General features: G+C 38.2%; 1 protein-coding gene across 1 annotated transcript in view; it reads left to right on the top strand.

Annotated features, from left to right (window-relative positions):
• The first annotated feature begins 2,598 nt into the window (after nt 1-2,598).
• LOC120454387 (neuroligin-3) overlaps nt 2,599-17,348 on the top strand; it is a 69,237-nt gene continuing 54,487 nt past the window's right edge. Inside the window, exon 1 of the mRNA XM_039639636.1 lies at nt 2,599-3,164. The gene's annotated coding sequence lies outside the window, so the exon portion shown is untranslated. The remainder of the gene's footprint in view (nt 3,165-17,348) is intronic.

Consider the following 17,348-nt stretch of genomic DNA (forward strand, 5'->3'; position numbering starts at 1 on the left):
AGAATAGGATGATCGCTGCTGCTTAGGCCACGCGTCACTTTGATTTTGACTGCCGTGTGCGATGGGTGACGACGAATAAGAAGAGGAGTTCTTATTAAAAGAATTTCTAAGTGTGCAATTAATTTGTGCTGGCGGGCTGAAGTATTTACTTAATACAGTTGTTAACACATATACAAAATTTACATATATGTATGCGTTACCCAGTTGAACTGGGTAACTTTAACTTTAATCTTAAACAAGAGAGAAAGCTATAGTCGAGATTTCCGACTCTCTGATACCCGTTACTCGGCTAGTGGAAGTGCGCTATAAATATACATATAAATAAATACAAGAACAAATCCAAAAGGAAGCGGAAGTTGGAAGACTTAATGTCTACAACCACAACTAATTCCAGTGACGAGCAAATGGAATACGACCGTACAGAAATGGCTGCCTACAAAAACGGTTTTAAACGAAATTCGAACGCGAAATCAAGAAGTATATTTTAAGAACATAATTTTTTTCTTATTTATATGTTCTTACCTTTACGAGACCACATGGTTAATAAAGGCCGACTGTAATGACCCTCAATAACTAGAAGAGCTTCCAAAATCGATGTTTCTCCACCTCTAGCCGGAACGTCAATGACTGTATCTGGGAAGTGATGTTGGATATATAGCCGCCGACTAGTGTGCCCAGATAGTGCAATGGGCTTTACTCTCTCAGGGCTAGTCGGTCTTAATGTGACCAGCTGTGCATATCTCGATGACAATAACGCGCGATCGCATCCCAGGGATGCGCTGTGTTTGAATTTGGGCGCGGAGTTCTTGCCTGTGGGATATCCATTCTTCACTTTTTTTTTTAATTTAGCAAATTTGTTTATTTTATTTTTTTTTTGACAAAAATAAACGGTGAAAAATTTCGTTGATAACAGAAATCTGATAGAAATCTCTACTATACGTGCTATCTTGTCTATCTAATAAAGACCAAATTATTATACAAATATTTTTCTATTTCAAATTATAAATGAAATGCGACTTAATTTTGATAAAAATCCTTACAAACTGAGCGGTGATTATGCACTTGCATTTTATGGCAAAAACAAAGATGCTTACAATTTAGCCCGATGTTCAACCGGTTGTACCCGAACCGACTACTGCTACTGGTACTTTTTCGTAAAATATATATTTATACAAACTATACCAAAAACAAGAGAGAACGCTATAGTCGAGTTCCCCGACTGTCTGAAACCCGTTTTTGCCGGTTTGTGGGCGTGGCAACACGACAAACTTTCGCTGCGTTCATGTCACTGGAGTCTGCATGCTGAATATGCATGCTGCATCCGTTCGTACCGACGGACAGACGGACATGGCCAGATCGACCCGGCTATTGATCCTGATCAAGTATATATGTATATACTTTATTTGGCCGGAAACGCTTCCTTCTGCCTGTTAACTACTTTTTAACGAATCTAGTAACGGTATCATTATAAGAAATTATGGTATAATTTTAGGAACGGATTTGTAATACCGCTGTTCTTACACTCACATTTTAAGAAGAATCGGTCTTATCCTATAACAAATACGGTCTCATTTTACCATAATCATTTGCTCATATCTACACATATGTAAGAACAAATTTGTTTAATAATTTGTTTTAATTTGTTTGTTTATCTTTATAACGAAACGGTCCATATTACGTCAATGGCGAAGAATATTACAACCAGTATGCAGAATGAAAGCTTAATCAATTCAGCTTAAAATTAGATCTTCCTATCTCTGATTGCATCTTATGTTTTCAATCAACAGTAAAAAAGCACAAATTTGTTAGATTGTAATAGCTTGTGAAAACGAATACAACGACATGCGTTAGTAAATACATTTTAAGAAAGATGCTATCCCGCAAAGTCAAGTACGTTAAAACAATGACTTAGCTTCGAAATGGGGATCTTACTGCTCGGCCCGCGACAATTCATTCAGCTCACTGACGTATTTAGGGGAGCGACAACTTAACATTTAAATTGAGAAACGGTACATACACTAACTTTTCTTCGGCCCTTTAAATAATTATTATCAATATGTTGGAGTGGTTTGACGCTTACCGAAACCAAAATTACACACCTGTAGCTTTATTAACTGGCAATTTGAACTCTAAATTATCATAAGACAGTCATAATAATAATTTTTGAATGTATTTTCAAACTTATTTCAGTTATATTTTTTCCTTCCTCTAGCTTAAAAATATTTGACTGTACTTTATCCACGAACTGATGTTCGTTAGCAACAAGTTAAGAGAGCTAAATTTTTTCGAAGTACTACAAAAAGGGGAGATTTCCCCCTATCGAAAAGCTTTCCCCTTTAAAAGGAGTAAGTTTCTCTTGGGACTTTTCGCTCCAAAAAGCCTGCAAATGCCATGCGCCCGATCCCTAAAATTTTCCGAGCTCTCTGGATTAGTTTGTCGCACGCCCGTTTGGCGCTGCAGTTGTCAGTGCTTTTGAATCGGCTACGCCCGAGCGAAGTTGGCCGAGAGGAACGAAAGGCATCCTGTGGCCAGGGCCTCTTTTTGGCTGGCTGAAATAGCGAATTTCCATGTCAGTTCACGTTCGATATTTGTGTTGTTTGGTAGCGGTAATCGGGCGACCGTCCAAGCGCTTTCAAAACGAACCGAGCGCGTCGCGCCTATTCCCAAAAATCGTTCTCAAAAATACCACCCAGCGAGTGTGTGTGAGTGTGCGATTTGGCTGTTATGTGTGGCTGTGTGCGTATTGAAGTTGTTGCATTGACAAGGAGCGACCGAAAACAACGCCCAGATAAGTAGGCAACGGATATATCAACTTCTTCTGACCTACTCGAGAAAATATAACGAAGATAAAAGGCAGCGGGCAACGACGGAATTCGCAAAGAGCCAAGCAAAAATTTAAGTTGTTGTGCCAGTGTGTGTGGCTGAGCTCAAGTGTGCGTGTGTGTGAGGCGCCAACTTGCCCCGGCAGCAAAATATAAATAAGAGTTCAGCCAAATGGCAGCCCAAAGGCAGAAAAAGTGAAAAGCATATACCGCAGAAAGAAATATTAAAGAAAATTAAATTCTCCAGTGAAGTGTGACGAGAAAGAAAAGCCATTCCGGAGAAAGTACGCACAATTTGCAAATCAAAGCAAGGCACTAGGATCCGGTCTGGACTATTAAACGGTAATTGAGTCATAAATCAAGTCATAATTAAACGAAACTCACTGCGTTCTTTGGTCACTTCGCCACGCGAGATTAAACTTGAAATGGGCTTTTGCAGGCGATAAAAGTGTTTGGTGTCGAAAAAAAACCGAAAATCAAACTTCAGACCGATCTAATCCATCATACGATGTACCTCGAAAAAAAAGCGAGAAATCACATGGACCATGAGGGCTTCTTCCACTGATTGATTAGTTGTCGACTTGCGGGCACGCACAAGTCAAGTGTTTTGGCCACGAATATTCTGCCCGATTGGCGCCTTTCTTTATTCGATTGCCCTTGTTCTCTGTCATACATACGAACAGACAATCGACCCCACACACTCGAGTTGAGCATTTGACATGAGCAGCGCAATTAGTCCATAAATCGGATTCTGATCCGCGACCTGACAATGAACTCTGTCAGTCATTAGAGTTCAATTGTTTGCTGCTTGTCGCTTTGTGTATTTGCATTTCAGGCAGACTTTTTTTGGACTCGGATTTCGAACATGATATTCCGTTGCTGCGAATGCAATTGCTCATTCATTTTCCATTTATCCTTGCACTCAGCGAGCTTGTGAAACAACGGGGACACTTGAAAATCGGAGTTATCATTGCACTCCTGTTTTCTATCTTAAGTGTTTACGATTCTTAATGGAATGGCACATAGAGAACAAAAATGTTAAGGACTTATAATTTTAAGTAATTTTATACTTAATTAATTTTTTACTTATAATTTTATTTTAATAAGGTTCAGTTTAATAATTAATTCTTCTAATTAATTATGCTAGAACAGAACAACAAACTCATTAGAAAAATTGAATAATTTATTCAATGAACGTGAATTTTCCGTTATTATAACTAACAATGAAGAATTTCATCAAATTATATATTACGTTTAATGAACGATATTTCAAAATGAATCATTCTTTAATCGAAAACAATAAGTAACATCGCAGAGAATACAAAAAAACATTGCCATAAATGTGAAATGTAAAATAGAAAAGTAATATTTACCCTCTGTAATTTAAATTTAATTTGCTGCAGCATTATTCAGCTGTGTAGTTATTTTTCATCCCAAACTTCATTAAGTTGGCAAAACAAAAATGAATATCATGGTGGATTTGGATTTCCCAAAAGGAAATTAACTTTTCTTGGCGCGTGTTCACCCAGCCCCCGCACTTGACTTTTAATTAAATATTAATTTTGATGAGAAAATAATACTAGCACATTAGCGCAGGGCCCACCACCAACGGCGATGACCAATGTAATTATTTGCCTTTACCGGAAGTGCTCACTTCATGCATAGCCCTGGGTAATTCCGAAGCTATATCCGATAGCTCCTGGTGCTGGTGCTTAGTCGCTGTGATTAATAATGCCTAATTGCAAGTATTTGCGCCCGTGGAAAGAACTCCGCCCGGGCTGCGGAGGGGCCCTTCCCCTTTTTGATTGATTACCACATTTTGTCGCACTAATGCCGAGCTGCCTCGGATAAGTTCGGCGTATACTTGAGTCTGAACTCTAAGGATTACCAGGGGCTTGGCAGAGCGGCCACGTTGCGGCACTTGAAAGCTAATCAACAATTAATGAGCAATTAATATGCAAAATTTGGCGCAGGCTATGCCGTGGTGATGGGCTGGTGATGTGCAATCGGGCATGGTTTAAATGCATAAATTAATAAACGCTCAGTCGATGCGCTTTTCAAGCGAATGTGCGATACATTAGGCACTCATACGACACATATGGGTTAATGAATTGGGCATGAATCAATTGGGGAAGCTCAAATAAAATAAAAAAAATCGAGAACTATTATATCAGTTGATTATTATGCAGGCGGAAAACTATAACATTTTATTCTCCTGCCGCATTAAAAAAGCAAATAAAACTTTAACCAATCGCAAACATAATCAAATATGCTGCGCCAATGAAAGGTTACCAACTTTTTGGTAACCAACGACGTAAAATATGAATAAGGTTTATTAAATGGCAACTCCAGCAGAATGATTAATTAATTTCCTCCACATCGAGTTGAATTGGATATGCGTATAGTAAACAAATAATTGCATCTGTCATTAAAATTATAGTGTACTCTGAAAAGTTTAACAAATGCGCAAAAAAATATATTGTTTTCGTAAAATGGCAATTAATTTTTGATGCCCAGCGAAACACATTAAACAACTAAAAGCCGCACCAGGCAAACATTATGTTTTACTTCAAGCAGACGAAGCGTTGATATTTACTTGGGTAATAATAAAGTGAGTGATTCGAGAGCGGCTGGCTAAATTCATTTTCAGTTTCCAGCAAGTGCTGGGTAAACTGTGCCGATAAGAAAATTATTCGTAGACCCCAATGTTGCCTGGCAATTGCAGTAATAATATGTCACGAATCCGTGCAGCTAAACATAAAATAATAGCAGCCATAAATCATGGACATTGGCCTTGTCAAATGGCAAGAGTTTGATATATATGCGGCTGGCGAATGCCAAAACTACACGCAATCGGAATACCAACTCAGACCGCAATTGAAGTTATTTGAATAATACTCGGGAAAAAGTAAATTAAAGTAGACCAAATGGGCCTCAATTCAAACTTACTACTTAAATGTTTCGAATTTTTATTTAAAGTGTTGTAGCTTTCCAGCGTAGATATGTATTTACACAATTTGTTTTGATAAAATTGATTATTTCGTTTTGATAACGATTTAACAAAAAAAAAATATTTTTTTATTTTTTAAGCTGTGTAGTATTATTTGTACATATAAGGATACGAAAGATATGTGTTAGCTTAATAAATACACATGAGAAAATTGCTATAAATCATGCTCCTGTATTAGGAGACTAACACCGTAACATATTTTCTGTATAACAATATATAATTTATTAAATTAGAAATACCGATACCCAAAACAAATTTTTAAATTTCTGTGAATCCATTTTAAAAGCTGCGAATTATTTACAAAATTTTCCCAAAAACTTTACCTCAACTTCTTGTTTGCATAATTTCTTTCTTATGTATGGCTTGGCATCAAAATTGGTTTATAATTATGCTAATAAAAATTCTTTTCGCTTCAAGCTAATTTTCAACGCACTGCGTGATAAGAGGAATGTACTTTCACACCACTGCTTTTCGCGAATACGTTAACCTCCAGAGCTTCATTTCTCGTTTCAGCACGGCATAATTAAATAATATGGAGGCACACATTGTCTAGCAGAAAAATAGGAAAATCTGAAGCGAGGGGAAAGAAAACAGCACCGAATGTAAAGTTTGATGAAATCGACTCTGGTTCTTCCGGACATTCATTATATTGTTTGGTTTTGCTTTGGTTTCCTTTCATTTTCTTGATGGGGGCAATTAGCAAAGTTTTCCAGCGAAGGCAAAGAAGTGAAGCAAACTTCTGCGAGGGGGCTCCTGTCGCATGCATAGTTTTTCGGGGAGCAGGACGATCCGCCATGTAATTGAATATTAATCATACGCCACCCACGCCCATAACTCACATAAGGGGCGTGGCATTTGCATGGCAGGCTGAACAGGTGAACGAGAGACCCTGCCGTGAATCGAATGCATTCACTGAAGGCAAAATAAAAATACCGTGTATGCCAGCAACATTTATTTATGCAACAACAATGACAACAAGGACGCCCGGAGCCCCTTTTTACCCCGTTTTTTAACCCACCTTGGCCATCATCTTTGCAGTTTTTGCGCTGACTGCTGACATCCATAATGGAATGAATGCTGATGCTGCTGCCCAATTAATTGTTTTTACTGCCCGTTCTGGGTTGAATTTATTCTGCAGTTATTACACCCAGCGATTGGCAGACTAGCAAAGAGCCATATGGGTGCAAATGTATCCCAAGTTTATGAGGACATACACCAGCTGCAATGAAACCGAATTCTCTTTTTTCGATTGATAAAATCGAAAATTAATTAAGGATTTATTTTGGCCTCTTTCTGGTGGTTCCTTTTAATGGCCTTACGTTTGTTTGATGGTTTTGCATATTCAAGGTTTTTTCCATGAATAAAATTTAACAAATGGATTACCAAAGAGATACTTGTACTAATGAATCGATCGCCCCTATGGATTGGCTTGGTTTGTAATGCAAAGAAAAGCTTAACATATACTAGCTTATGAGCTTTGATTTAATAATTTTGGAGGCTTTACCAGGCTTCACAATTAATTATTATTTAAACTTTACATTAAACAGAACAGTTTAAGTCTTTGTTGCAATTATATCTTTCCATTTCTGATCCCGCAGCATTCCTTTGACTTTTTATTTTCCCATTCCGAGGACCAAGGCGAATATAAATTTTTATTGTGGCAGCAATTAAATAGCAATTCTTTTTTCTCTGGAGCACATGATAATTTATCTGTGGCTGAACTTTCAATTATAATTAAAAAAAGACATCTATACAGAAATACGTATATTTAAAAAGCGCAGCAGAAGATCTGACAAATATTGATTTAAATGTGAGCGGTAAATTTAATTTGCATACATTAAAAATATGCCACATTAGCCCTCTGCGTGGATACGTTTTAAATTTCTGACAAGTTGTCGAGGGAATAATCGTCGCCCATGGCACTCGTAAAGCGCCAGGAAAGTGAAGCTTTTTGTCAAATCCGCCGAAAAACCATAAAATATCAATGCCTCCTTTCTGCCAGCTCCAATTTAAGTCATTGCGTGTCTTGAACTGCCTTCAAGGACTTTCACGACTTACACTGAAAAAATGTATTTTTGAAAGTTGTTTTTTTGCAACATGCTGCCAAGTCTATTTTTAAACTGGGCCCAAAAAAAAAGAAATGTAGAAAACAAAACAAAAGTAATTTATTTTAAGCTGTCAAGAATGTTTCAACTTCATTATTAAGAGACGTTTAAATAAATACGTCTGTAAGACATACTTTCACGAGTGATTTTTTGACTCAATTACAGAGTCACACCTTTTCGAAATACATTCCGAAACACGTATTTGTTTCAGACATGCCAGTCAACTCTTTTCCATGATTTGCTGGCAATTTTTGAGACCGCCTGCTATGAAATAGGGTGCGCAATGAAAAACATTCTGCCTGGAGCAACCCCTTTTCCCATTTCTCTCAGCTTTCCGTCTCATAAATGTTTTAAAAGAGTGCCATTTTGAGACGAGTGTCACTTGTCTAAAGACAACAGCATCACTCACGCTCGTATGAGTTCTTTTTTCAAATGAAAACCCTCCTCATCACAAGCTGAAATTTGTTATTTTCTCACTGGCTTCTACATAGAAAATTTTAATTTGGAAATGCCTGCCAGAATGCCGAGGGTATTTTTGGTATTTACGTTGAGGTTTTAAGTGACACGACGACGAGTTAATATCATAAAAATATGAAAATTGTGTTAGACACAGGCAAAGTCTTTGGAGTAATAATGAAAGAGGGAAAAGGCCTAATGTGATGACTTATACATATGTTTACAGACTGATTTCAACTCATTTAGAAAAGTGTGTGATGTAACGCTCTGGATGGGGAATACTTGAGTAATTACGTAAAATTCACGACAACTTGGGCTATTTACTTTTCTGTGGGAAAATCAATTCCCCTCAGCGCAAGATATAAATGAACCCACAAAATCCCAGATAAATATCTATTAGCCAAGCCGAAGAAAACAGTGAAATCTGCTCGTGCCACGCAGTGTAAGACATAAACTTCACACGCTGGCCGCACCCATAACTTTCATTAGAGTCAGAATTGTTTTTCTACTTGGCCTGGCTTACTTATGGAGCCGAAGGAGGAACGGTATTTCTTTTGTTTCACTTGGTTGGCGATAATAAAAACGATGACGAGTATGATATGCATGTGTGGCAGCCTGGTCGGGCAATGAAACCGTCTAAGATAAATGGCCCAATACCGGAATGCACAGAGAAATGAGAATCGGAAGTTTGTCAATCTTTCTGGGAATAAATTTTCTATTACAAATATTATACATGCACAAATGCCATGATTTCATGTTTTAAAACGTCTGTAATATACATAATAATATTACTCCACTTGAAAATAATAAAAAATATAACAATAGAGAAGCAATCAAATTTTAAACTTGTTATTTAATGGTATACACTATTATTTTTTAACCTATCTTGTTAAATAATATATATTATTCTTAGTTGCTCTATTATCAAATGTCCTGTATTGGAACTACTTGAGTTTCGCATTCAGCTTTCTGTTTGTGTGAGCCAACCGAATCGGAATCGCAGGCCGACCAATATCAAATCATCCAGTAAAACCGAGTACAATGCCAGCGCACTTGATTTATGTTTATTATGTTGCCCTGCCAATATTATGGGCCAGGATCCGGACCACCCCTGTTCCGAACTTGTTTATTACAAGACAATGGCGTTGACAACGGAAGGAAACAAAACAGAGGGCACAAGAAATATGGTGGCTGAAGAAAGAGGACCGCGACTGGCAATTAATATTCCATTCGCCGTCTCTGTCAATAGTTAACTACTTTTTTCGTGGCACACAGTGCTGTATTTAATCATTCATTCACCGCTTTCCGTATTCAAGAGCCATTCACATCGCAGCAAGGGAACCTTCAAATGGGATCCATTATGAGTCTGATACTCAGGACTTGATTAATTGAAAATAAACCCGGTCCTAGACGCTCTGTTTCGGCAACAATGCCAGAGTCATCAACTGAATGGGAGAAATTGAAAAACAAAACTGCGAGGAAAGCGGGAAAAATCAGAAAAATACGGAACCGACTACGGAGACTATTAATGCCCATTTCAGTGCAATGCCAAACAATGCGAGTGCACATGAAGGGAAATGAAACTTTTGTGGTGCATCATTCGGCGACAATGACATTGGCAGAACAAAACCAACGACTCGCAGTGTGTGCAGCAATAATTTTTAATCCGCCATTGTTGCACACGAATCTCCATAATTACTGCAAAAACTTTTCTGTTTTCAGAGCACTCTTTTTGGGCGCCTGCTAACCTTGAAATCACTGCACAACGAGCTTAAGGCTTCTTTGGTGAGCGAGGGTCGGCGTGCAACGCGTCGTATGCGTGATTTTTATGCAAATAACCAACAATACACAAACAAAGTCCAATGCCAGAGCGTTGCTCCATTTTACGGCTTCAGAAGAAGAGCGCCGGCGAGCGTTGGAGTGTGAAAATGCCAGCTTTAAATAAATTAAACGTAATGCGAACAGTGTGTGTATGAACTGGTTTCTGGGTTGGTTTGTTAGTTGGTTGACTGGCTTTGAAGTGTCCTTTTTTCTGTGGCTGCATGCATTGCATAATTTGTCTAACAACTTGGGTCACATTCAATTGAAATGGAAGCTAAAACTGGTGTCAGGTACTAAAATTAAAATTTGGTTTCAAAAAAGATAACTTATGTGAAACACGTTTCGTGATAATATTAAATATTGTTTGATAAATTTGATAAAAGTTATTTGGAAAACGGATAAAAATTTACGGAGAAAACTAACAACAAAATTAAAAAATGGCAACATCGGTTAACAAACTTGTACTGCGTATTGCCTGGTATGTCTCTGGAATTTGCATGACTAATCTGCACTTTTTAGATGTTATAGTTTCTGAGATCTCTACATTCATGCGGACAGACAAACGGACAGACGGACATGTCCAGATCGACTCGGCTAGAATATATATACTTTATATGGTCGGAAACGCTTTATTTTGCCTGTTACATACATTCAATGAACGGGTAACGGGTATAATTAAGCTTGTATTAAAATAGTTCGATTTTTAGCAAGAAACATAACATTTGTAAAGTTACCGTTTTGCTTATACTATGATACATAAAATCAGAAGAATTCTTGAAGTATTTTTATTTCGAACATTTAAATGAGTATTTATCGTCATAAGCGGTTTTTTTCTTTTGTCCTATCCTACACAACCACTTTTAAAGGGACAGTTTTTCTGTATCCTCCTTCTTTTGCCAAACCTTGACTTGCTGACTGATTGTCCCATTGTGACCAGAACACACTGGCTGACATCTGATGTTCATTGTCAAAAATGCATCACAGCATCAACAGCCAGCCGAGAACTGTGCTAATTTGTTTTTGCACTTGGTGTCGTGTTTGCTTTATGTGTTTATTTTTTTGCCATGGCCATCTGGCCAAAACAAAAAGCAGTGGGAAAAACGTTGCAGAAAAACGGGGAAAAGCGGCAGGCAGACAGCATGTCAATCAAGCCCACGCTTTGGTTGAAAGAAAAACCCCGAAAAGGAAAAAACGAGGAGGCGACAGAGGAAACGCCACCAGTGCAACAAAGTGTCTTCATTTTCCAGCCAGCAACTGCGATGCTGAGGAGAAGCCGGGTTACTCAGGGACCCTCCGATGTATGTTGGTTGTAACTGCTGCACCAAGTTATGAAAACAAAATTAATGTCAGGCGCTGTGGGTCAGGTTGGTTTGCACACCCCACTTAACACTTTCAGCGCACCCTCAAAGAGATCTTGGTGCTGAGCAAAATAGTACCACATGATCTCATATCCACCTGAATTACAAACATAAAAATTTGTATAATTTGGTAATATTTTTAAATTAGTAAAAGCATGTTTTCACTAAAGAATTCCTCTAATTGAATATTGTTATAATTTAAATAAGGTCCTGTACAGTTATATTTATTTTATTGTGTATAATTATATACACAAAAACGTTGTATGAACAAAACGGTGACTACATTTGGAGCCATATTTTTTTAGAGTGTGAGTAACAGCTTTAGGTCATCAAAGCAAGTTTAGTTTTCGCCCTTCCACTCACGTTTTTGCACGGCCTGTGCCGCCTTTTCTGGTGACCTTGTTAATGACAAACAATATACATAGTTTGTGCGATGGTTTTTCATCTGACAAATGACCGCTTGGAGGCTTGAGTAGATGTCTCTGAGCAAATTCACAGCATCAGGCGTCTGTCAGCACCATGGGTGATTTTTCCGAGACCCTAAATAAATTCTCCTCGTGCAACTTCCCATGCTGTCTGGCCCGGTCATTTTATGTGCGCAATAAAAAAAAACCCATTTCTCGGGGCTTTCAAAAAGCAGGCAGCATAACTGGGCTGACTTTGCACATGAACAGCGTGTACAGAGAAAGGAAAATCTCTAGAAAACATAATAAAAACCAAGTTAAAAACCAAGTTAAAGGCACACCTGGTTTTTAAAGTTTTGAGTTTTAACTATCCAAGCAGGTATATTTTAAAACCATTTTTTTTATATTACATAATTAACTAAATATTTTTTCATTTATGTGTTTAGCAACGGCCATAGGGAAATGGTAAATTACCTTTTCCAGTCTAGAAAGTTGTACGCGCTTTCCTAACCCCATTGCCTAGATTTCTGTCCGACTGGAATGTCAACACAACAACAACTTTCCTTTGGACTCATTTTTATGACCCGAATTATGCAAAATTTGTTTCGTCTTTTTATTGGCGTAGCAAAAATGTTTTTAATACGCAATGGTCTGGAACCAGAGTGATAAGCCTAAATTGCAGGCAGACCTAAGCAGACAACTGCGAGGAGGTATAGGGAAACATATATACACATTTTTTATTTAGCAGTTTATTTTGCGGCCCAGGCTGTTGAGCTGTATTTTTACTTGGGACCAGCCCGAAAATTTCCCATAAAATATGGGTCAGTCCGTTGTTGATTGAGTTCTGAATGGGCACTGTGGCTCAGTTACTGGTCAGTTGAACAGTCTGGCATGTGAATTAAGTTGTGAGTGGAGGAGAAAATTGAAAGATAATACAAACAAAAAAACAAATGGGAAAAAAGTGAAGGAGTAAAAGTGAAAATTATATAAACATGAGATTGGATTTTGTTTACTTACTTGGCACATGTGTGGAGCAATATGTTGTTTTAGCTTTTTGGATGAGAGCAAAACTACTGAAGTCGTAGGTCAGGGTGAATGTTTGAATGAAATTAAAATAATAGCTTATAAGCAGAAGTGAATCGATTTGTCCTCTATGTCATTAAGGAAAATCTTTTATACGGCGCTTCAAAACAATGAAATGGGAATTTTACAACTCATCATCTCTTCTTAGAAATAATTTACATCATTTTATAATTTAAATATATTTTAAGACAGTCCTTTTTCATAGACGTTAAATAATTCAAAACCTTGTATTTTTTTATGCAACTCTGTTCGGAAAATGCCAGCAAACTAAAACTTAAGCGGCACGGAGACAACCAACGCAATTAAATTCTGCATACAAATAGTCGCACAGTAAGAAAACTGAGAGGCTGCGTAATTTTATTGCATTCAATTACATGCTGGCAACAATAAAATCCTTGAACTGCCGGCCCACAACCTCCACTTTCCTAAACCACTTGGGCTGACCCACTTGAGCGACCCAGTACTTGAAAATGAGTCTCCAAGGAGCGCGCCACATTTCTTCCTTCTGCCGCCATTGTCCTTGATGCTGTGCGCCATTTTATAATAATTGCAAGACTGGGAAGCAGGCAGGACGAAAGGGGAGGACAGGCTAAAGGAACCGCCTAAATACAAATTGTACGCGACCCTCAACACAATATAATTTAAGCCAGCTCACGCCTACCCTTAGAATATTTCCCTTTTTTGTATTTTTCCTCTTGGGCTTGGTAGATTTCATAAAACTTGGTGTGTATCTTCCATGTGTGAAAAAAAATCAATGGCTTTAAAAACATTTCGCTTTCTTGGTTCATTTCACTTTTATAGTTGCATTTTTTTCATCCATTTAATGAAATTAAAATATATTTTTTTCCCGCCTAAGAAACAATATAGGTTTCTGAATATTTATAACATAATATTATTACTAATGATAATGATGTACTAATATGTGTAAAAAAATAAAACACGAGTTCGCAACGAAGGCATTATTAGGACGTGCGAACTTTTAGCAGTAACTGAAAATAAACATTTCCCATTGGTCTTTGAGGGCAAATAAAATGTAATCACTTTAGACCCAAAATTTGTCCCACTTAAAATAATATTTGAAATCAATTTGCACACAAAACTGATTTAGTTGTTCAGGTCAGGGTTGGACTTGCACAATTGATAGCCATGCGAAATTGAATTCACAAATTGAATTTCGACTAAATGGCAAGCAATCAATAATAATCAAGTTTTAGTTGAATGACACTGATTAAAAATGAGAGCTGCATTGCGTGATACAAAATTGTTTATTTCTAGATCGCATTACATGAACGGTGTGGGAGAAAGCGCAGTAAACACCCTTTTATAAAAATAACAATTCGAAGAGAAAAGGACCACTATCAACATGGTTTTGATTCGTGGCACTTGTACGGTTTGCTCTTTCTAGAAGAACCACCAGATAACAATCAACGGCAAAGCCAGCACTCAAGCCACATCCACCACTCAGTAGTCCACAGAAACAATTCGTCCCAAATATTCCCTTCGATCCCCGGGCGAAGCTTTGTTGGTTAGCACATGTAAAATGCCAAAAACTTTGAAAAGGAGCCAAAGCGATAGACATCAATTTGAAAAATGGTCCAAAAGAGCAGGAGCAACGAAAAACAAACACGGCGAACAATGGGCAACCCAAAAGTGGGGATGGAACAAGAAGGATGTGTTTGATTCACGATATAGATTTGGAAACACTCAGTATTAGGAACTGGGTTTGTCTATGTGCACAGGAATATTTAAAGTAGCGTTTTTCACTTGGAATGAACCCCTGTTTTGGCTTTAGTCAGCAGCTTTGTAAATTAATGTTTATACTTTCTTCATCGTTAACATTGTAAATGAATGGTGTGGTTATATCAGAAAAACTCAAAGTCCGCTAAAAGAACTGTTCTTACGGATCAGTCACACACATCAACAGCTATCCCAGGACTCTCCAGGCCAGACGGCGACCTATACTTAACGTTACTGTTGTGCTCGAAATTTGAGCAGTATAAGTTTTGACAGCCAGCTCACACGGACAGACACCCGAGATTGCCCTGACCGACCAGCAGGAAGCGAGCAATAAAAAATGTTACATGGATGGCAGGAAGAGCAAACTAACGGACACTTACTGGCACCCACACAGAGACACACTCACACACACTCAGGCGATGGCTGAGCCATAACAAATGCTTGGCCATACGTCACTCATACGCCAGGTAGCCCGGCAGGATACGATGCAGGCGGTAGTAAGTCTTAAGCTGCTGCACACAAAAAAAAAAAAAACAGAAAATGGAGGGACTATACTTTTCTTTTAAGAAACCATATACAAAATTATTGGGTTTTCTGATTGTAACATAATAATTCTGAGCTTCTAACAAAATAAAAGTTTTTCTTTGTGCATTAGTGTTAAATTTAATTATTAAAAGTAAAACATTTGTATATGATTAAAAGGGAGCTTCCATTTTTATATGTTTAACTGTAAAGTCGAGCTTAACTGTAAAAATCGATCTTATTATCTTATTATTCTTATATTCTTAGCCGTCGGGTCCAAAATCGTTTTCTGTGCATCAGTGAGCTGTGAGCTTCGTCATGCGTACTCAAAATAAATGCCCTCGCCAAACAGGCGTTACCGAAGTGCTGGCTAGCTGGGCCAAATTCAATAAAAACAAATTGATTGCTTCGGGGGATTTGCGTGCATGCTGAAAGGCAAAGGTAAACACCATTCGCATCCGCATCCGCATTCGCCTCTATTCGGCTTACCCCACCTTTATGTTAAGTGGCACCTGACAGATTGTCAGCAGAGGCGAGGGCGACAAACTAACGCTGCGAGCCGACTTCCTGGAAGGCTGGAGGGGGTTTGTACCTCAAGCACGTCGGTCGATCAATATTTGGCTAGCGGCGAGGATTTATGCCAGCTCATTTGAATGCGTGCCTGCCACACAGTCCTAGTGTTTCCGACTTGACAACTTGATTTGGATGCGAAGAAGCCAATGCCCAAGGCCTGGTCTATCCCCGGCCACACACATGCCGTGAAGTCCTGGCATAAATTCCAAAAGTAGAAAACATCGTTTGTTGCTCATTTGATGTGCGCTCACGCATGATTCCATCGGACTTTCCGGCTGTGTTTCAAGGCGATTTATGTGAAGGACAGCAGAAGTTTGCTTTCGCATTTTGGCAAGGGACATAAAACACATTAAAGTCTCTTTTACGACCGCCATAAAAGTCAAGTCAATTCGCCTGCTTGACCCTCGAAAAGCACACAGTAATATTGTACCAAAAAAGGTGAACATTAAAAAATCATGAAATCTCTACGAAAGCTGAGGAAAGTGAACTGAAATCTCGAATGTAATGATATTTCTTTCGGGCTTAAAGAAAATCCATAGAAAATTTTAAGCAGTTACCGAAAATCTCCTCGAGATAGATGAGAAACCCTTTTGAGTAATACCGATTCCATATTTCTTTTCTTTCATTTGTTTAAGGCAAAATCATTATATTAGATATAAAGATTACCACCTGTTCGCACTGATTCAACTTTTTTTGAAATATCTATAAAAATGGCTTGAGTATTTTAATTTTCTAATTATTTAGGAGAATGTTTATAAGTGCAGGAAATCATTCGGATTTCTTTGTCACGATTTCCTGCTCAACCCAAGTAAAATCCCCCATCACAACAGCATGAATTATTTCGAATCCCTGCCACGCGCACACTGTTGAAACCTTAGACAGCTATCACACAACAATACAAATCCATGGCGTACAAATATAAACATTATTTAAATGTTTCCCAAAAATATGCTACAGCAAAAACAAAAAATCCGGGCAATATGAAGCAGAGGGAATGCAAATGTAAGGGCGGCAGCAGTAAAAAGTGGGACACAAAGGGGCCAACGGCGAAAACAAAAATCAAATAAATGGCAATTTAATACACTCAACATGCCATTTGAAAGCACCAACGATTGCTGTTTTTGTGTTGAAATTGTTATTGAAGCAACATAAATTTGCCGCACAAGTCGTGTGGCGCAGTTATTTGAATATGGCCGCACAACAAAGGAATCTCTCCCATAGATGGGATGTGGCGGATTTGCCAAAAGGGTTTTACACCGAAATCAACCAAAATTAAATAAAACTCGTACTGGAATTGTTTGCCGTCCGCCGCACTGCACGGTATCTGTGAATGCGTAGTCCAATTTATTTTGTAAGCCTCCGAAAATGAAATAAAAAATCTGTTGACCAGCCGCCATTGCAAATGCGATAACGGCTAACAGCCCTGCCGGATGCGACTGCGAAGGACACGCAGGACA

Source organism: Drosophila santomea, chromosome 3R (genome assembly GCF_016746245.2).
Source record: "Drosophila santomea strain STO CAGO 1482 chromosome 3R, Prin_Dsan_1.1, whole genome shotgun sequence".
In the NCBI taxonomy this organism is placed as follows: domain Eukaryota; kingdom Metazoa; phylum Arthropoda; class Insecta; order Diptera; family Drosophilidae; genus Drosophila; species Drosophila santomea.